Source organism: Anolis sagrei, chromosome X, assembly GCF_037176765.1.
Source record: "Anolis sagrei isolate rAnoSag1 chromosome X, rAnoSag1.mat, whole genome shotgun sequence".
NCBI lineage: Eukaryota > Metazoa > Chordata > Lepidosauria > Squamata > Dactyloidae > Anolis > Anolis sagrei.
In genome coordinates this window covers 15179593-15198576 of record NC_090034.1, presented here as the reverse complement: position 1 = coordinate 15198576, position 18984 = coordinate 15179593, and positions in this window count along the sequence as shown.

The following is an 18984-nucleotide window of genomic DNA, read 5'->3' as shown; positions in this document are numbered from 1 at the left end:
TCAGGTGGGAAAGGGAGCCAGAAATGTACCAGACGTAAATCATCTTATCAGAAGGAACTCCCTGTACCCTTCCAGCCTGGAAGCCGGTCTCTTCCAAAACGGCCAGGTCTCCAGCTGAAGGAAATCGAGCAGCTGAATATTGCTTTGCTGGGTCTGCAGGGGAGACAGGGTCCGGAGCAGTTTGGTCAGTAACTTTTGCAAAGCAGGAATGTAATGGTATGCTGAAGTCACCCATAACTGAGCTGCAGTAAAATGATACCCCTGGAATATCAACTTTCCAAGCTCTCTCTAGTGGCCTGGGGTTGAAAAATGACTCAATCCAGATCACAAATTATTGCAGAGAGAGAGAGAGAAGGGAAAGAAAGGGAAGGAGAAGGGAGTGAGGGAGGGATAAGAAAGAAAAAGGAGGGAAATAAAGAAGAGGAAAGGGGGGAGCTCGTTATAGGGGCTTGGAGTTGAAAAACAACTCAATCCAGATCACACATTTGTGCAAAAAGAGAGAGAGAGAGAGAATGAGAAAAAGAAGGGCAAGAAATTAATGAGAGAGGTAAAAGAAGAAGAAAAGGAGGCAAGGAAGGAAGAGGAAAGGGAGGCGCTTTCTCTAGAGGCCTGGGGTTGAAAAACAACCCAATCCAGATCACAAATTATTGCAAGAGAGGGAGAAAGAAAGAAAGAGAAAAAGAAGGGGGAAAAGGAAAGGAGAAGGGAGGGAAGGATAAGAAAGAAAAAGGACGGAAAGAAGGAAGAGGAAAGGGGTAAACTCTTTATAGGGGCTTGGAGTTGAAAAACAACTCAATCCAGATCATAAATTATTGCAAGAAAGAGAGAGAGAAGGAGAAGGAAGGAAGGAAGGAAGGAAGGAAGGAAGGAGGGAGGGAGGGAGGGAGGGAGGGAGGGAGGGAGGGAGGGAGGTAGAAGAAGAAAAAGAGGCAAGGAAGGAAGAGGAAAGGGGAAAGCTCTCTCTAGGGGCCTGGGGTTGAAAAACAACCCAATCCGGATCACAAATTATTGCAAGAGAAAGAGAGAAAGAAAAAGAAGGGAAAGAAAAGAAAGGAGAAGGGAGGGAAAGATAAGAAAGAAAAAGGAGGGAAAGAAGGAAGCGGAAAGAGGGAAGCTCTTTCTAGAGGCTTGGGTCTAAAACAACTCAATCCAGAAAGAGAGAGAGAGAGAAGGGAAAGAAATGACAGGAGAAGTGAGGGAAGGATACAAAAGTAAAAGGAGGGAAAGAAGCAAGAGCCTCTTTTCTAGGGGATTGGAGTCTAAAAACAACTCAATCAAAATGACAAATTATTGCAAGGGGGGAGGGAAGGGGGGAGGGTGGAAGAAGAAGAAAAGGAGGGAAAGAAGGAAGAGGAAAGGAAAAAAGTTCTCTCTAGGGGCCTGGAGTTGAAAAATAATTCAATGCAGATCACAAATTATTGCAAGAAAGAAAGAGAGGGGGGGGGGGCTGGGAGGAGAGAAAGAGAGCATGATTACAAAGCAGTTGTATTTGACATATTTTATGTAATACATTTCTCAACCACTAAGACTGGGTACAGTTTAATTATAATTGTCACGTGAGGAATAGATTCCTTGCTTTTGCATTGGAAGCATGACTTGTTTTAACTGAAAAGGGAACTTTTAGTGTCCATTTCCCAGAATCCTGTAGCCAAGCTACCTGGAGGATTCAAGGAAATTTAAAAAGATCTTAAAAGTTCTATTTTTTCAATATTTTTTATAATTACAGGGTGTATTTGACCTGACTATCTATGTGTCTTTTGTCCTACCGAATAGTAGAGCATTCTGATAGTTTTCAGAAGTGACTGCAAAAAAATTAACAATTATATCATTTACTGTAGTGACTGGGAAAGTAAAGGGTTACATTAAAATTTTCACATTCAATGGTAACAACATTTTAAGTTTTGCAATAGTAATAGCACTGAATGCTTTTGGGGGGGAAAAAATCCAAAATGTGCCTGCAATTGAACACACACAAACCCCAATGCAAATGGCACTCTCACTAAGTAGGCTCAGCTCTGGTTAGCAGTTGGATGGGAAACCACCAAAGGTTTATTTTATTTTTTCAGGTCAGGAGTGACTTGAGAAACTGCTTCTGGTCTGAGAGAATTGGCCACCTGCAAGGACATTGTCCAGGGGATGCCTGGATGTTTTGATGTTTTACCATCCTTGTGGGAGGCTTCTCTCATTTCCCTGCATGGGGAGCTGGAGCTGACAGAGGGAACTCACCCACATTCTCCCTGATTACGAACCTGTGACCTGTCAGTCTTCAATCTGCTGGCACAAGGGTTTAACCCATTGCACCACTGGGGGTTCTTACCACCAAAGGCGCAATTTCAGAAGAAGGCAATGCAACCCCTTTCTGATGTGCCTTGCTTAAGAAAACGCTATTTGATTCGTGGGGTCACCATAGGTTGACAGTCGAAGGGACGAGCGCAGGCTCACTGGACGTCTATATGCATGCAACGAGGACAGCTGACCCACGGCATTTTTCTCCACGAGGCAAAGAACAAGATGGCAGCCCTATCCATTTCATATACAAGAGCTGACTCAACTGGAAACATTATTTCAATAATGGTTGGTGACATGGCAGGCTAGTTGAGGGAAGTGCAAAATAAATGGTATGGCACACAGAATTCTCTCTGTGAAGATGGCAGAATGGTATGCCTGTGATGATGGTGATGATGATGATGATGATGATGATGATGAGACAAAGGAAACTCAAATGGTGGTGGTGAGATATGAAGGACAACCAGGCATAACTATTGTCCCCCATGTTGTTTAACATCTACATGAAGCCATTGGGTGAGATTATCTAGAGCAGTGGTTCTCAACCTAGGGTCCCCAGATGTTTTGGGCCTACAACTCCCAGAAATCCCAGCCAGTTTACCAGCTGTTAGGATTTCTGGGAGTTGTAGGGCAAAACACCTGGGGACCCACAGGTTGAGAACCATTGATCTAGAGTTTTGGAGTTTGATGCCATCCGTATGCAGATGGTGCCCAACTCTATTGCTCCTTTCCACCAGTTGCTAAGGAGGCTGCCCAGGTTGTGAACCAGTGCCTGGCCGCTGTGGCAGTCTGGATGAGGGTGAACAAACTGAAGTTGAATCCTGACAAGATAGAGGTTCTCCTGGTCAGTCGCAGGGTATAGGGTTACAGCCTTCATTCCTCTTGAAGATGCAAGTTCGTAGCTTGGAAATCCTCCTGGACTCATCGCTGAGCCTGGAACCTCAGGTTGCAGCGGTGGCTAGGGGGTCTTTTGCACAATTAAAACTTGTGCATCATCTGTGCCCATACCTTGGGAAGTCAGACTTGGCCATGGTGGTCCACGTTCTCGTTACATCCAGGATAGACTACTGTAACACACTCTATGTGGGGTCACCTTTGAAGATGGTTTGGAAGCTTCAAATAGTCCAACAAGTCCAACAAGAGGCAGCCAGGTAAATATCCGGGGTGGCATACAGGGAGCACACCACTCCCATGTTAAGTCAGCTCCACTGGCTGCCTGTTTGCTACTGGGCTCAATTCAAAGTGCTGGCTTTGGCCTATAAGGCCCTAAATGGCCCCGACCCAGTTTACCTATCCGAACGCATCTCCCTTTACAAACCACTGGGGAAACTAAGATCTTCTGGGGAGGCTCTGCTCTTGGTCCTGCCACCATCACAGACATGTTTGGCGGGGACAAGAGGCAGGGCCTTGTCAATGATTACACCCCGGTTATGTAACTCCCTTCCTGGCAATATTACAGTGGTCCTCAACCTTCCTAATGCTGTGACCCCTTACTACAGTATCTAATGTTGTGGTGACCCTCAATGATAAAATTCTTTTTGTTGCTACTTCATACCCGTAATTTTGCTACTGTTATAAATCGTAATGTAAATATCTGATATGCAGGATGTATTTTAATTCACTGGACCACATTTGGCAAAAATACCCAATATGCCCAAATTTGAATACTGGTGGGTTTGGGGGGAATTGATTTTGTCATTTGGGAGTCGTAGTTGCAGGATTTATGGTTCATCTACAGTCAAAGAGCATTTTGAACCCCACCAACAATGGAATTGAACCAAACTTGGCACACAAAACTCCCATGAGCGACAGAAAATACTGGGCTTGATGGCCATTGACCTCGAGTTTGGGAGTTGTAGTTCACCTATAACCAGACAGCCTTCTGAACTCAAAACAATGATGGATGTGGACCAAACTTGGCACAAATACTCAATATGGCACAAATGTGAACACTGGTGAATTTTTATGGAAAATAGAACTTGACATTTGGGAGTTGTAGTTGCTGGGATTTATAGTTCACCTACAAACAAAGAGCATTCTGAACCTCACCAATGATAGAATTGGGCCAAACTTCCCACATAGAACCCTCAGGACCAACAGATTATATAGTGTGTTTCAGAGGGGTCTTTGGTGACCCCTCTGAAACCCCTTTGGTGACCCCCCCTAGGAGTCCCGATCCTCAGGTCCCGATCCTCAGGTTGAGAAATGTTGCAATATTAGATCAGCCCCCTTCCTGTTGTCCTTCAGAAGGATGGTGAAGACCTGGCTGTAAGGCCAAACCTTTGGGGCAGTGCAGTGAGGCAAAATGGTATCCTGAGATGGGTTTTAAGCAACTTTTAATGTGGATATAAGTGATTTTAATGTCTGTATATATTTATGGTTTTATGTCCCGGTACTGAATGTTTGTCGCATGTATGTTGTGCTCCGCCCTGAGTCTCTTGTGGGGTGAGAAGGGTGGAATATAAATATTTTAAATAAATAAACAATAATAATATTGCCACTCCCCAAAATGTGCCACTTGAATGGTTTGCGTTGTCTGCCTCACCAGCCCTAAAACCCAATCAGGCAATTATTTGTCATAGGCAGAGAGCAGGCACAGCCTGAGAAGAATGAAACTTGAGCCTAACAATAGTTATTCTTGTGATCCAGCAAAGAAGTGGATTTCTGTCCTATAGCATTTGCGACTAGAGATGTTTGTCTCGCTCTGCCTGATGGCAAGGCTGGCCCTAGAAACAAATACACAAACCTCTTTCTGCAACTGACTTTCTAAGAAACACAGACAGATCCTCAGCTGTTGACTTCCTCGTGAACACAGATGGGTTTGGAATTCACATTTCAGTTCAGTTAATAAAACTTAGTAACGCCATCTATACTAAATAAAACAAATGCATGTTTATGAAGTTCCAGACAACACGTCAGGCCCTGGATTCTGCTGAGAAGATCACTTTACCACTCTACTACTAATAATTATACAACTGTGTGGGCCAAAGTTTGCCCATGCCTGTTATGCAACTAGCCTTCCATGGTTTGAGAGTATTTGTTTACAACAATCCAGTGTTTTGTGTTTGTGTTTTCTGCCCCAGGTATATAAGTACATAAAATACTAGCTGTCCCCTGTCATGTATTGCAGTGGCCCAGTCTGGTGATCTGGAAAATAAAGTAATGAGAAAGTGTTGGTTTCTGATATATGTAATTGTCTTGATGCTTGTGGGTAAACAATATTTCTTGCTGTTTCCTTGCCAGTGTTAATGTGGAGATTGTCTGGCTTACCTACTCCGGAACATGCAACATAGAATTGTCCTTCTTTAGGGGTCCCTTTAAAATCTATGATACTAAATCTATGTGTGTGTGAATCATATATATCTATCTCTATATATGGCTGGATGGCTCTTTCTCAGGGGGGCTTTGATTTCATTTTCTTGCCCTAGTGAAGGGAGTTGGAGTGGATGGCCTTAAGTATTTTCTGTTGGTCATGGGGGTTCTGTGTAGGAAGTTTGCCCCAATTCTGTTGTTGGTGGGGTTCAGAATGCTCTTTGATTGTAGGTGAACTATAAATCCCAGTAACTACAACTCCCAAATGTCAAGATCTATTTCCCCCAAACTCCATGTGTCCATATTTGGGCATATGGAGTATTCGTGTTAAATTTGGTCCAGATCCATCATTGTTTGAGTGCTCTCTGGATGTAGGTGAACTACAACTCCCAAACTCAAGGTCTTGGGAGTACTATGTGGCCCACCAAACCCTTCTAGTGTTTTCTGTTGGTCTTGGGAGTACTGTGTGCCTAGTTTGGTTCAATTCAATCATTGGTGGAGTTCAGAATGCTCTTTGATTGTAGGTGAACTATAAATCCCAGCAACTACAACTCCCAAATGACAAAATTCATTTTTTTTAGTGATGGTCACTCCTTGAGTTAGTAGGTGTCTTGTGTCCAGATTTGGTGGCAATTCGTCCAGTGGTTTTTGAGTTACGTTAATCCCACAAACGAACATTACATTTTTCTTTATATAGATTAAACATTTACTGATGGAAAATAAGCATCAGAAGGCTTGGTAAACAAACTGATGTTCCTTTTTGTGGAGTACAGGCAGTCCCTGAGTTACAAACATCTGACTTACAAAGATCTCCTAGTTAAGAATGGGGTGAGACAACAGGAAGTGAGAGAAAGGAAATCTACTCCTGGAAGAGTTCCCTTCTGGCGGGACTCGAACCAGAGTTCTGGGGGACTCTTTCACGTCAAAGGTACTTAAGGCCATTAACTGCTGAGCCACGTTGACTGACCACCTGGAAGAGTTATTATCATGGGGAAAAGTGTCTCCATTGAAGCTTTAGTGCCCATCCTTGTTTCCACAACAAGCCAAAATTTTCAAAGTTCAATTCTCACAGGGGCAGAAAGAATGGTGTCATCTTCTGAACAGGGGCATGGGCAACAAAGGAAACACCACAGTGTGTTCACCCTTTCCTATACTATCCAAAGCTAAAAGATATACAGAAGAATCTCGCTGTTGTCAATTTTTCATGACCCCAACATTGAGTTCAGGGGACTGCATTTGAAGTTGGGTTTCACAATATAAAAAGCAGTGGCCTAGACCAAACCTAAAAGGAGCTAGCCAAAGTGCTGGATTTGTCTGTGGTCTAGGGATTAGCAGCTTCAGTAGCTCTTGTAAAGACTGGATCCACACTTGGAGTAGATTCACAGCCCCTCTGATCTGGAAAACCTTGACCTTTGATCTGTCAGGGATTTTTGTTTGTTTGTTTTGGAAAGAGCATATGTACGGATCTAATGGCCAATAACAACAACTGTTATGAGGTTACAACGTGCCAATAGATGGCACCAGAGGAAGGTAGGTTCTATAGAGAATGCATCTGAAATATCCTTGTTTTCCATCTATTTCAGGCATGGGCAAACTTCTGCCCTCCAGGTGTTTTGGACTTTGCTGTGCAGATGATTAGAAAGGGAATACAGTTTGAGGCCCAGTTGGTGACTACACAAACCACACAGTACTGATGTGCACTAAGGGTTTTCTTTTGTGTGCTTTTTAAAGAGTTTTTAGTCGCAGTTACAAGCTAGGAGCCCCCAGTGGTGCAGTGGGTTAAACCCTTGTTAACCGAGAGGTTGGAGATTCGAATCCAGGGAGATACAGGTGAGCTCCCTCTGTCAGCTCCAGCTCCCCATGCGGGGGCATGAGAGAAACCTCCTACAAGGATGGTAAAACATCCGGGCATACCCTGGGCAACATCCTTGCAGACGGCCAAATCTCTCACACCAGAAACGACTTGCAGTTTCTCAAGTCGCTCCTGACATGAAAAAAAGTTACAAACTAGCTTCCAACTGTATTAGATGGTCAGTCTAGATCAGGGGTTCCCAAACTACGGCCCACAGGCCAGATGCAACACGCCAAGCTAGTTTCCACAGCCCTCATCTTAAACTTTAGACTTAGGCTCTACTTAAGTCTGAAATGACTTGAAGGCCCACAACAACTACAACAACAACAACAACAACAACCCTAATGAACTTGACTCTCCCATCAGTCAAAAGCAGGCCCACATTTCCCATTGAAGTACTAGTAAGTTTATTTTGGTTAAAATTGTTCTTCATTTTAAATATTGTATTGTTCTATCATCTTTTTTGCATTACTAATAAGATCTCGTATATGCAGTGTGCATAGGAATTTGTTCATTTTTTTTCCAAGCAGTCGGCGGGATTGTGAACTGGCCCTTGATTTTAAAAGTATGGTGTAGATAGTAAACAGGTAAACAGCCAAGAATGCAAATGTGAAGGCTGTTCTTTGAGGATGTTTTCTGGGCACCCCGTTCATGGAATTCAGGGTCATCCAAGAGGAGTTTATTTCAGCATCTCATTCCAAGAAAGGAACCCAGATTGCGGATCTTTCCAGCTCCCTTGTCCCTTCTTGTCATCATCCCTTTGCCTGCCTTCTTTTCTGTTTGTGTGACATGATCTGCTGCTCTGGCTTCTGGGGTGAAGCTGTCCCCACGTGGGTTGGCTGTAAATTCAAAGAAGAAACCTTAGCAGCCTAGGTGCGAGGGTGGCATGGCGAGCCCGGTATCTTCTTTCCCTTTCTCTGCGCTTCTTTGCCTGAGTGGAGCCCATCCGAATGAGGCGGCTTCTCAGGTTCATTGGTGCTTTCTCCCCATCCCCACACCATGCATCCTCCTTCCATGGCAGGCTCCATAAGTGTCTCTTCACCCTAGAAACCAAGAGTTAGATGGGACCACAAGGGCCATCCAATCCAACCGCCGTCTTCCATTGCAAGGATAAGCCTCTAAGCCCTCCCAAAAGATGCCCATGGTGCTGAAGAAAAGAAACAATAAAGTCTGAAATTAGTCTTGGTGCAACCTGGAAAGCCTGGCTTGGACAAGAAAGTAACCACTGCTTTACTAGATGTTTAGAAACTCTTAATAACCCAGAGATTATTTCTCCGTGCTCTTTATGAGAATGATATTGGTTGTTATATATCTGCAGCTATTGTTGCATTTTACTGATCCTAACCAGAGGTTTTTATGATGTTTATGTTGGTTGTTACTGCTTTTGTGCTATTGTCTTTGCACTTTTGTATTTTGCGTGTTTGCTCCTTTGAGTGCTTGTGAGCTGCCCTGAGTTCCCCTGGGAGATGTTGGCGGGGTATAAATAAAGTTGTTGTTGTTGTTGTTATTGACACAAAAACACAGTATATCACAGCAAACGAGATTTATATGCTGGATTTCGTATCACATAATCACAAGTCGAACACTTCCCTAGGACTGTGTGATGTATTTTCGAATGATGCGCGCAGATCCAAGTAAGGTGGCCTTTTGCAGTTGACAGATCGTGATTTTGTCGATGTTTATTGTTTCCAAATGCCGGCTGAGATCTTTTGGCACGGCACCCAGTGCGCCAATGACCACTGGGACCACCTGTACTGGTTTATGCCAGAGCCTTTGCAGTTCGATTTTGAGGTCTTGATAGCGGCTGATTTTTTTCCTGTTGTTTTTCCTCAATGCGACTGTCACCTGGTATGGCAACATCAATAATCCAAACTTTTTTATTTTCCACAATCATGATGTCTGGTGTATTGTGTTCCAAAACTTTGTCAGTCTGGATTCGAAAGTCCCACAGTATTTTTGCATGTTCATTTTCCATGACCTTTGCGGGTTTATGATCCCACCAATTCTTTGCTGCTGGCAGGTGGTACTTGTGACATAAGTTCCAGTGAATCATCTGGGCCACAGAGTTGTGTCTTTGTTTGTAGTCCATCTGTGCAATTTTCTTGCAACAGCTGAGGATATGATCCATGGTTTCATCCGCTTCCTTGCATAGTCTGCATTTTGGGTCATCCGCTGATTTTTCAATCCTGGCCTTAATTGCATTGGTTCTGGTGGCTTGCTCCTGGGCTGCAAGAATCAGGCCTTCTGTCTCCTTCTTCTGGATTCCATTCATGAGCCATAACCAGGTCTTCTCCTTGTCAACTTTTCCTTCAATCTTCTCAAGGAACTGCCCATGTAAGGCTTTGTTGTGCCAGCTGTCAGCTCTGGTTTGGAGTGCAGTTTTCTTGTACTGACTCTTTGTCTGCTGTACTTTGAGAAGTTTCCGATTATTGACTTCAATTAAAGCAGTTTCTTGGCTTTCCTTGACATATTCTGCCAGGGCGTGTTTTTTCTTCTTCGACTGCTTGTTTGACTTGTAAGAGTCCTCTGCTCCCAGACTTTCTAGGCAGATAGAGCCGGTCAACATCACTGCGAGGATGTATTGAATTATGAATGGTCATGAGTTTTCTTGTTTTTCTGTCCAAATTGTCCAGTTCTGCCTGTGTCCAGTTTATGATGCCAGCAGTATATCTTATGACAGGTATGGCCCAGGTGTTTATGGCCTTGATGGTGTTGCCTCCATAGAGAGGCATTTTCAGAATTTTCTGACCCTTTGAATGTATTCTTTGCTGACCACAGTTTTCACATGTTCATGTTTGATGTTGTCCAGCTGTAGTATGCCCAGATATTTATAGGCCTCTGGCTGGTGACACTTTATTGCTTGGCCAATGGGCATATTTATGCCCTCACATAAATGATTTTTCCCTTCTTCAGTGCCACTGTTGAACATTTGTCCAAACCAAACTCCATGTTGATATCTGTGCTAAAGATTTGGACAGTGTTAGTCAGAGACTGGATTTCAGTTTCAGTTTTCCCATACAGTTTCAGGTCATCCATGTACAGCAGATGTGAAATTTTGTGAGATCTCTGAGACATTTGATAGCCAGGGTTTTCCAGATCAGAGGGGCTGTGAATCTACTCCAAGTGTGGATCCAGTCTTTACATTGCATCTCTCTTAACCCTTTCCTATTCTTTTCTATGGCACACAACAAACAACAAAGTGATCAGCAATGGAACATACTAGAGAGGTTTGGGGAGAATTCACCATGATTTATCGGAGTTGTAGGTCCCGGGATGTATAGTTCACCTGAATTCCACCAATGATGGACCTGGAACTAACTTGGCACACAGAACCCCCATGACCAACTAAAAAATAATGGAGGTCTTTGGAAGGATTTAGAGGAGTCATTGTTCACCTTTGGAAGGATTTAGAGGAGTCATCCAGAGCACACTATGAACCCAAACAAGGATGGATCTGGACCAAACTTGGTATGCATACCCAATATGCCCAGATTTGAATATTGCTGGGTTTTGAGAGGAATTGGCATGGACATTTTGGAGTTGTAGGTACTGGGATTTATAGTTTACCTGCAATCAATGAGCACTCTAAATTCCACCAAACATGCCCAGCTCTTTAAGCCACTCGTCATAGGGCTTATTCTCCATACCCTTGATCATTTTAGTCGCTTTCCTCTGGACACATTCCAGTTTGTCAATATCTCTCTTCAATTGTAGTGTCCAGAATTGGACACATAGTCTCTTGCATGTTGTTTATTTCATGTATGAATGGTAACCCAACCTGTAATGGTGGGAGGGAGGGATGGAGAGTACCCACCGCACTGAGCGTGAGATGTGCCCGAGTGTTAAATGCAAAATGATTTATGGCTAATGCGTGAGAACGCCCCGAGAAATTCCCCAGTGACACCATTGGACAAATATGATCAAGGAGTTATGACTACGACATCTGTCTCTATAAAAAGGCTCGGCGTAGCTCGTTTGGGGCAAGCGGCCACCGCAGCGTGAGTGACCGGTGCTTAATGCGCTGCGCCTCAAGGGCCACTGGGGAGGATGACGTCCTCCATGTTCCCAAGCCAAAACCCTTGCCAGAAAAACACACTGCACTTGTTGTCTTAGCAGCATCAGACTCCTAAGTCCAGCACTGTGAAATAGCCTGCTGTCTCTCTGAACTTTCCCTACTTTATTATTGTGACCAATGCAGCATTCTGTGTGACTCCAAAACCTGCACTTTCATTGCAACATAACATTAGCCTTGTTAAGACATTGTTGCATCTCAGTCGCAAAGTGTAGCACTAAAGGCAAGGGGATAAGCAAAAGGATAGTCACCTGATGACTTGCCGATTTGCAAATCTTATCAAGTACTTTGTACCAGGTCCAATTTCAGCTCAGATTTAATATTATCTAATTTTTTGTGATTTATTTTCATGATGGTTCTGTATTATACAGGACTGCTGAGTTATGTAGGCGGGGAATATAGATCGCCAAGATGCCTCATTTGAATCCGTCGGCTTGTAATCTGACAAACAACCCAGCTTCATTCTTGACTGTAACTGAGCTGTCGTCGGCATTATATGATCCTCTTGCAATTTGGGGTTGTGCTGCTGTCGAAAGTTATATAAAAGTTCCATCAAGCTTTTTTTCCCTGCAGTTCTTTTTTAAAAAGGAGATGACAGGAAACATGGAGAGACAGAGAAGAGCGAAGCAGCTACCTGATAACTGTTCATTGCCCCTGCATGACATTCTCTAACTGATGCCAACAGAAATGATGGAAACGTCCAGCTAATAGATGAGTTGGACAGGAGACAGCGCATCAAGAACACATCGGTAGATGAGGCCCAGCCCCTCTCCTTTGAAAATGTGGCATTCCTAAACAATGGTGAGGACATTTAGCTGGTTCTCAACCTGGGGTCCCCAGATGTGTTTGGCCTACAACTCCCAGAAATCCCAGCCCCAGGTTGAGAACCACTGAGCTAGAGGGTTTTCCCATGGCTTGTAGTGGGAACATGGGATTTGGAAAGGCCTTAGACCAGTGTTTCTCAACCTGGGGGTCGGGACCCCTGTGCGGGGTCATGAAGGGATGTCAGAGGGGTTGCCAAAAGTCATCGGGAAACACAGTATTTTTTGTTGGTCATGGATGTTCTGTAGGGAAGTTTGGCCCAATTCTATTGTTGGTGGGGTTCAGAATGCTCTGTGATTGTAGGCGAACTATAAATCCCAGCAAGTACAACTCCCAAATGTCAAGTCTATTTCCTCAAAACTCCATCAGTGTTCACATTTGGGCATATTGAGTATCCATGCCAAGTTTGGTTCAGATCCGTCACTGTTTGAGTCTACAGTGCTCTCTGGATGTAGGTGAACTACAACTCCCAAACTCAAGGTCAATGCCTAGCCAAACCCTTCCAATGTTTTCTGTTGGTCATGGGAGTTCTGTGTATCAAGATTGGTTCAATTCCATCGTTGATGGAGTTCCGAATGCTCTTTGATTGTAAGTGAAATATAAATCTCAGCAGCTACAACTCCCAAATGACAAAATAAATCCCCCCAACCGCACCAGTATTCAAATTTGGGCGAATTGGGTAATTGTGCCAAATTTGGTCCAGTTAATGAAAATAATCCTGCATATCAGATATTTACATTTATGATTCATAATAGTAACAAAATTACAGTTGTGAAATAGCATCAAAAATAATTTCCCCCGCCTACTGAGTCAATTGAATGGATACTAGCTTTGTACAGGGAGTCCCCAAGTTACAAATATCCAACTTAGAAACTATTCATAGTTAAGAAGGAGAGTGAGACAAAAGGATGTGAGAGAAATCTCCCTCTTTGATGGGAAATCCACTCCTGAAAGAGTTATTATCATAGGGAAACTAGATTCTACACCACTGTGTGACTTACACCTTCTCTTCTCCCCTTCCCCTTCCCCTTCCCCTTCCCCTTCCCCTTCCCCTTCCCCTTCCCCTTCCCCTTCCCCTTCCCCTTCCCCTTCCCCTTCCCCTTCCCCTTCCCCTTCCCCTTCCCCTTCCCCTTCCCCTTCCCCTTCCCCTTCCCCTTCCCCTTCCCCTTCCCCTTCCCCTTCCCCTTCCCCTTCCCCTTCCCCTTCCCCTTCCCCTTCCTTCCTTCCTTCCTTCCTTCCTTCCTTCCTTCTCTGTTTTGGACCCTCTCTCCACTCTTGAAAAGGCCTTCCCTGACTAAAGATGCTGTAATCTGCCAGCGGATTTACAATTTAGAAATAAACCAGGCGTTTATTCCTTGTGATGAGTTGTCTCTCAGTTCCTCTCAAATATCTTCTCTAAGCTGGGGCTGAACGTGCTTTATTTTTAGCTGTCCGCTCCGAAACTCTTTTCCTTGAGAATCACAAGCATAAAATGGCCTTAAAGGAGATGTATGGGAGAAGTGCCATTTCCCCTCAGTGCCCTCAAAAACATGTCTTCAGCATAAAACCATAGAATCCTAGAGTTGGAAGAGACCTGGTGGGCCATCCAGTCCAACCCCATTCTGCCAAGAAGAAGGGAAATCACGTTCAAAGCACCCCTGACAGATGGCCATCCAGCCTCTGTTTAAAAGCCTCCAAAGAAGGAGTCTCTACTACACTACGGGGTAGAGAGTTCCACAGCTCTCACAGTTAGGAAGTTCTTCCTAATGTTCAGCTGGAATCTCCTTTTCTGTATTTTGAAGACATTGCTCCACATCCTAGTTTCCAGGGCAGCAGAAAACAAGCTTGTTCCTTCCTCCCTATGACTTTCCTTCACATATTTATGCATGGCCCTCATTGTGTCTCCTCTCAGCCTTCTCTTCTGAAGGCTAAACATGCACAGTTCTTTAAGCCGCTCCTCATAGGGCTTGTTCTCCAGACCCTTGATAATTTGAGTCGCCCTCCTCTAGACACATTTCAGCTTGTCAGCATCTCCCTTCAATTGTGGTGCCCAAAAGGGGAGAAAGAACTTGTGAGGAGAAGAAGAGTTGTGCCAGAGTCTCAGCCAAATTCCAGATTTTCCCTCATTTTCCTTTACGTGGGACAAAACCTATTTATCCCAGCTTTCCCTACAATGAGGACTAGAGGTCCCTGAGTCTGGACTTTTGAGCCTGGATAGACAAGCTCCATGTTTTAGCAGTTGCAGGTGCCAAATTGTCTGGAATCATAATGGGAATGTTATTAATAGTAGAACAATCTATTGGGAAAATGCCATTAGTCCTGGAAGGAGAGGGAATGGTGCCATAATAACATAAATGGAAAATATTAACTTTGGGTGAACTACCAATCATTGTGATGGTTTCTGGAAGCTGTAGTTTAAAATATTTGTTTCTGAACGATACCTAGAAGTACATATAGCTCTCGGGCTGACCTCGAAAAGATGTTAATGTTTACTTCAGAGTAGTGATAAAGGAAGGAAGGAAGGAAGGAGATACAGAAAGGGAGGTAGAGAAAGTGACAGGTGAAGGGAGAGGTTCAGGGTGCTTTCACACAGCCGTTTACTCCAATTCAGGATGTGGATCAAAGAGATCTGGTTTTCTTGGAGTGCCTACACAGTGAGCTCTGCTGCCTCTTCAAACTCCAAATGGAGGACTTTCAACAGAGGTTGGATAGTCCTTTTTGGGTAGTGCTTTAGTTGTGCATTCTTGCATGGCAGGGGGTTCAACTAAGCCATTCTAGGATGAAACGATGCCTTCCAACATTTCATAGAAGGAAACTAGGGCACAGGTGGCCAACCAAAACAGAACTGTGGCCAAGATGGCAAGAGTTACTGATGAGAAAGAATAGATAACCCAGGAGTGGCTGTGGCACTTTCTTCTTGCCCGGGTCTCCAAGGAAAGGATGAGATCCAACTTCTTCATCTCTTTTCATCATGAAGTAAGTCAACTAAGTACAAACTACTTCAACACTTTGAACTCAGTTTGCAGTAGTGGACAGAAACTGAAGACAAATGGGAGGGTAGTATTGCTATGTAAAAAGGTGCTTGAAATGGTACATAGTGCTCTCCTTCCTCAGAATGACATGAGCATCCTTAGCATTGGGCATGGCTGCCCAGTTGTTAAGACCCAGCTTAAGTTTAGCTCTGCAAAGGCTGTGAAGAGTATCCTGCTTGCTAGAAAATAGTGGGAAAATAGTGGGTGCCTGGTACTGGCTGTGGTTTGTTACATGGCCCCCTCTGAGTTTTAACATATCTGAATGTTCTAGACCAGTGGTTCTCAACCTGTGGGTCCCCAGGTGTTTTGGCCTACAACTCCCAGAATTCCCAACAGTAATACAAACAATAAATAAACTCATAAACAGAAAATAAGCAATAAACATTAGCAATAACACAGCGATGTTTAAAAACCTATGGCTGGGCCAAATGTAATAATTAAAAATTTAAAAACAATGCTGTGTGTGACCAGGTGACATATAACTAGGACAGGAATTTTGAAGATGAACGGAGCGTGCAGACAATCCTAGATCACTGATAAAGTGCGTTTAGGGACATAATGCTGGGAGTTTCCTTATTCTGGGAAGGCACACTAGAACAAACATGTTTTCAGGCTCCTCCTAAAGACTGCCAGAGTTGGGGCATGCCTGATGTCCTTGGGGAGTGAGTTCCAGAGTCGAGGGGCCACCACCGAGAAGGCCCTGTCCCTCGTCCCCACCAATCGTGCTTGCGATGGAGGTGGGAGCGCGAGCAGGGTCTCTCCAGATGATTGAAGAGATTGTGTGGTTTCGTATACAGAGATGCGGTCATACAGGTAGGCAGGTCCCAAACCGTTTAGGGCTTTGTAGGTAAGCACCTGCACCTTGAATTGGGACATCCCAATGTGGCCAGCAGACTGCATGGAGCACCGTTACCTTTCACCGGAGTAGTACCTATTGATCTACTCACATTTGCATGTTTTTTGAACTGCTAGGGTGGCAGAAGCTGGGGCTGACAGTGGAAGCTCACCCCGTTTCCAGGATTTGAACCTGTGACCTTTTGGTCAACAAGCACAGCAGCTCAGCACTTTAACCCACTGTGCCACCGGGGTTGTATATACCTACTCAAACTGGTAAACTATATCTCCTTGAATTTCCTGCCTCAAATGAGGTGCTCCATAGATTCTCTCTCTATGAAATGAGTGGGAGGGTGCAAAATGTTTTGGGATGCAAAATGTTTTGGGGTGGCCGGGATCTGTCCCTCACCAGCTCTATGTTGCTTCCTAGCAGCCCAAACATTACATCATCTGCATTGTAGAACTGATGCAGTTTGACACAACTTTGACTGTTGAAGCTCGGGGCCATGAAACCAAGGGATGGAAAACCTTGTGTAAAGTACAACTTCCATAATAGCACTGAGGAGTTAAATTGGTGTTAAGCTGCCTTCATTCTACAGTGTAGATGCAGGCTGGGTCTAAGGCACCGCTGGTGAAACACAACGAGCACAAACCATGAGCCGGTCCTTTGGAAGGAAGTGCTGAAGGAAGCTCAACTTGTATTTCAGGGTGGAGTGGCCCTCCTTTCCTTCCCTCAATCTCCAGTCCGGGGGGGGGGGGGGTTCAAGGGTGCATGGAAGTGCGAAGGAGCTCTGTGAGGATACAGAGAGCAGGAGGGGTCGGGAGGAATCAGACTGGCGGTGCGGTGCCAAAATCAATGCCGTATTTGGGGCTCTGGAGTGGAAGGCCCAAGTGCAAGCGCTGACCGAGGCACATTCCCGTGGCTGTGTCTCCCTCCTCTCCCAAGCTCTGTCTAAGATTAGCATGTGCGCCAACCAGGGATGCCACCTGTTCGACTCTGGCTGAGGCGGCCCAGCATTGAGCGACGTCTCCCACAACCCCATAGAACAGGATGCCCTATTTTCTTCTCCCCAGCAAACGGCTGCAACTCAGCCGGCCCCTTAACCAGTGGCTTTTATCCAGGGATTATCAGAAAAACAATTGCCAAGCAGCACCTTCGGCTGAATCCAGATGGATGGCTTTTAGTACTGGGAAAAATAATTGCTTTTCCAATGGAAAGCAGGGGGAGAAGAGCTTACCAAGGAGGACTGGTATCTAGTTCAGTGTTTATGTTGTCGTAATGTGGAGAGGAATGGCGCTGCCATGCAATGCTTGCATTCTCAGGATGGGGAACAGAACGCTTGCTGCATCTCTGTGCAAATGGCAGCAGTGTGTACTGATGCACAACCTGTTCCATTGCACATAGGTGTATAGGAAGGTATTGCATAAGCTGGACAACTTGTACAGTGCCTCATAGTGCATAATTACAATTAATTAGCATATTTGTCTTATCATGTCAGCCAAATCATGCCATCATCATAATGTTACACATTGCAGCCTCTGATGCAGGTTCCAGGCAATTGTTCCACCTCATGTTTGAAATCCTACAAGCACCTATAGACATCACTGGTTACCATTTGAAACCATTCCACTGTATTCTTGTTTCCCTTATCATAAAGAAGCCAAGGAAGAAAAACAAAACAGAAACAGCTGCATAAAATCTGTTGAACATTAAAATTGCACCTGACCAGAGTGTGGGAATAATTGTTTGCAAACAACCCAATCCTTTCAAACACTCCCTCCTTTGCAATAACTAGGCCCCAACGGAGGATGCGCCTACATGTAGAATTCAAACAGTTTGACACCACTTTAACTGCTGTGCCTCTATGCTCTGTAATCCTGGGTGCTCTAGTTTCACAAGGCCTTTAGCCTCTTCTGCCAAAGAGTGCTGGTGCTTCACCAAACTACAGCTCCCAGGATTCCATGGCATTGAGCCAAACCAATTTAAGTGGCATCAAATCACTTTAAATCTATAGTGTGTTCATTTGTTCAGTCGTCTCCGACTCTTCGTGACCTCATGGACCAGTCCACACCAGAGCTCCCTGTCGGTCGTCACCACCCCCAGCTCCTTCAAGGTCAGTCCAGTCACTTCAAGGATGCCATCCATCCATCTTGCCCTTGGTCGGCCCCTCATCCTTTTGCCTTCCATTTTCCCCAGCATAATTGTCTTCTCTAGGCTTTGCTGTCTCCTCATGATGTGGCCAAAGTACTTCAGCTTTGTCTCTAGTATCCTTCCTTCCAGTGAGCAGTCGGGCTTTATTTCCTGGAGGATGGACTGGTTGGATCTTCTCGCAGTCCAAGGCACTCTCAGAACTTTCCTCCAACACCACAGCTCAAAAGCATCAATCTTCCTTCGCTCAGCCTTCCCTAAGGTCCAGCTCTCACATCCGTAGGTTACTATAGTGTAGATGTGCCCAAAATCTCACCACCATAATCTTTTTATTCACATCCACACAGCAACCAACCAGACATTTAGGGAAACCTTCAAGCAGGAGATGTGTTCAATGGTCTTACTCATTGTTGATGTCGAGCAACTGGGATGCAAAGGCTTACTGCCAGTGAGATGGGGGCATGGGTTGTTGTCAATTGTCTCTTCAGTTCTTAATGACCTATTCTACCCCCAAAATAAAATTAATGTCTCTTTGTGGGACAAGGCTCCTTTGTAAACTCTGGTGGGGAAATGGACATAGGCTGAACCTCCTCCCATCTAGTCCTTTAAGCATTTCCGAATTAGTGCAGAATGAGCTTGAGCACGT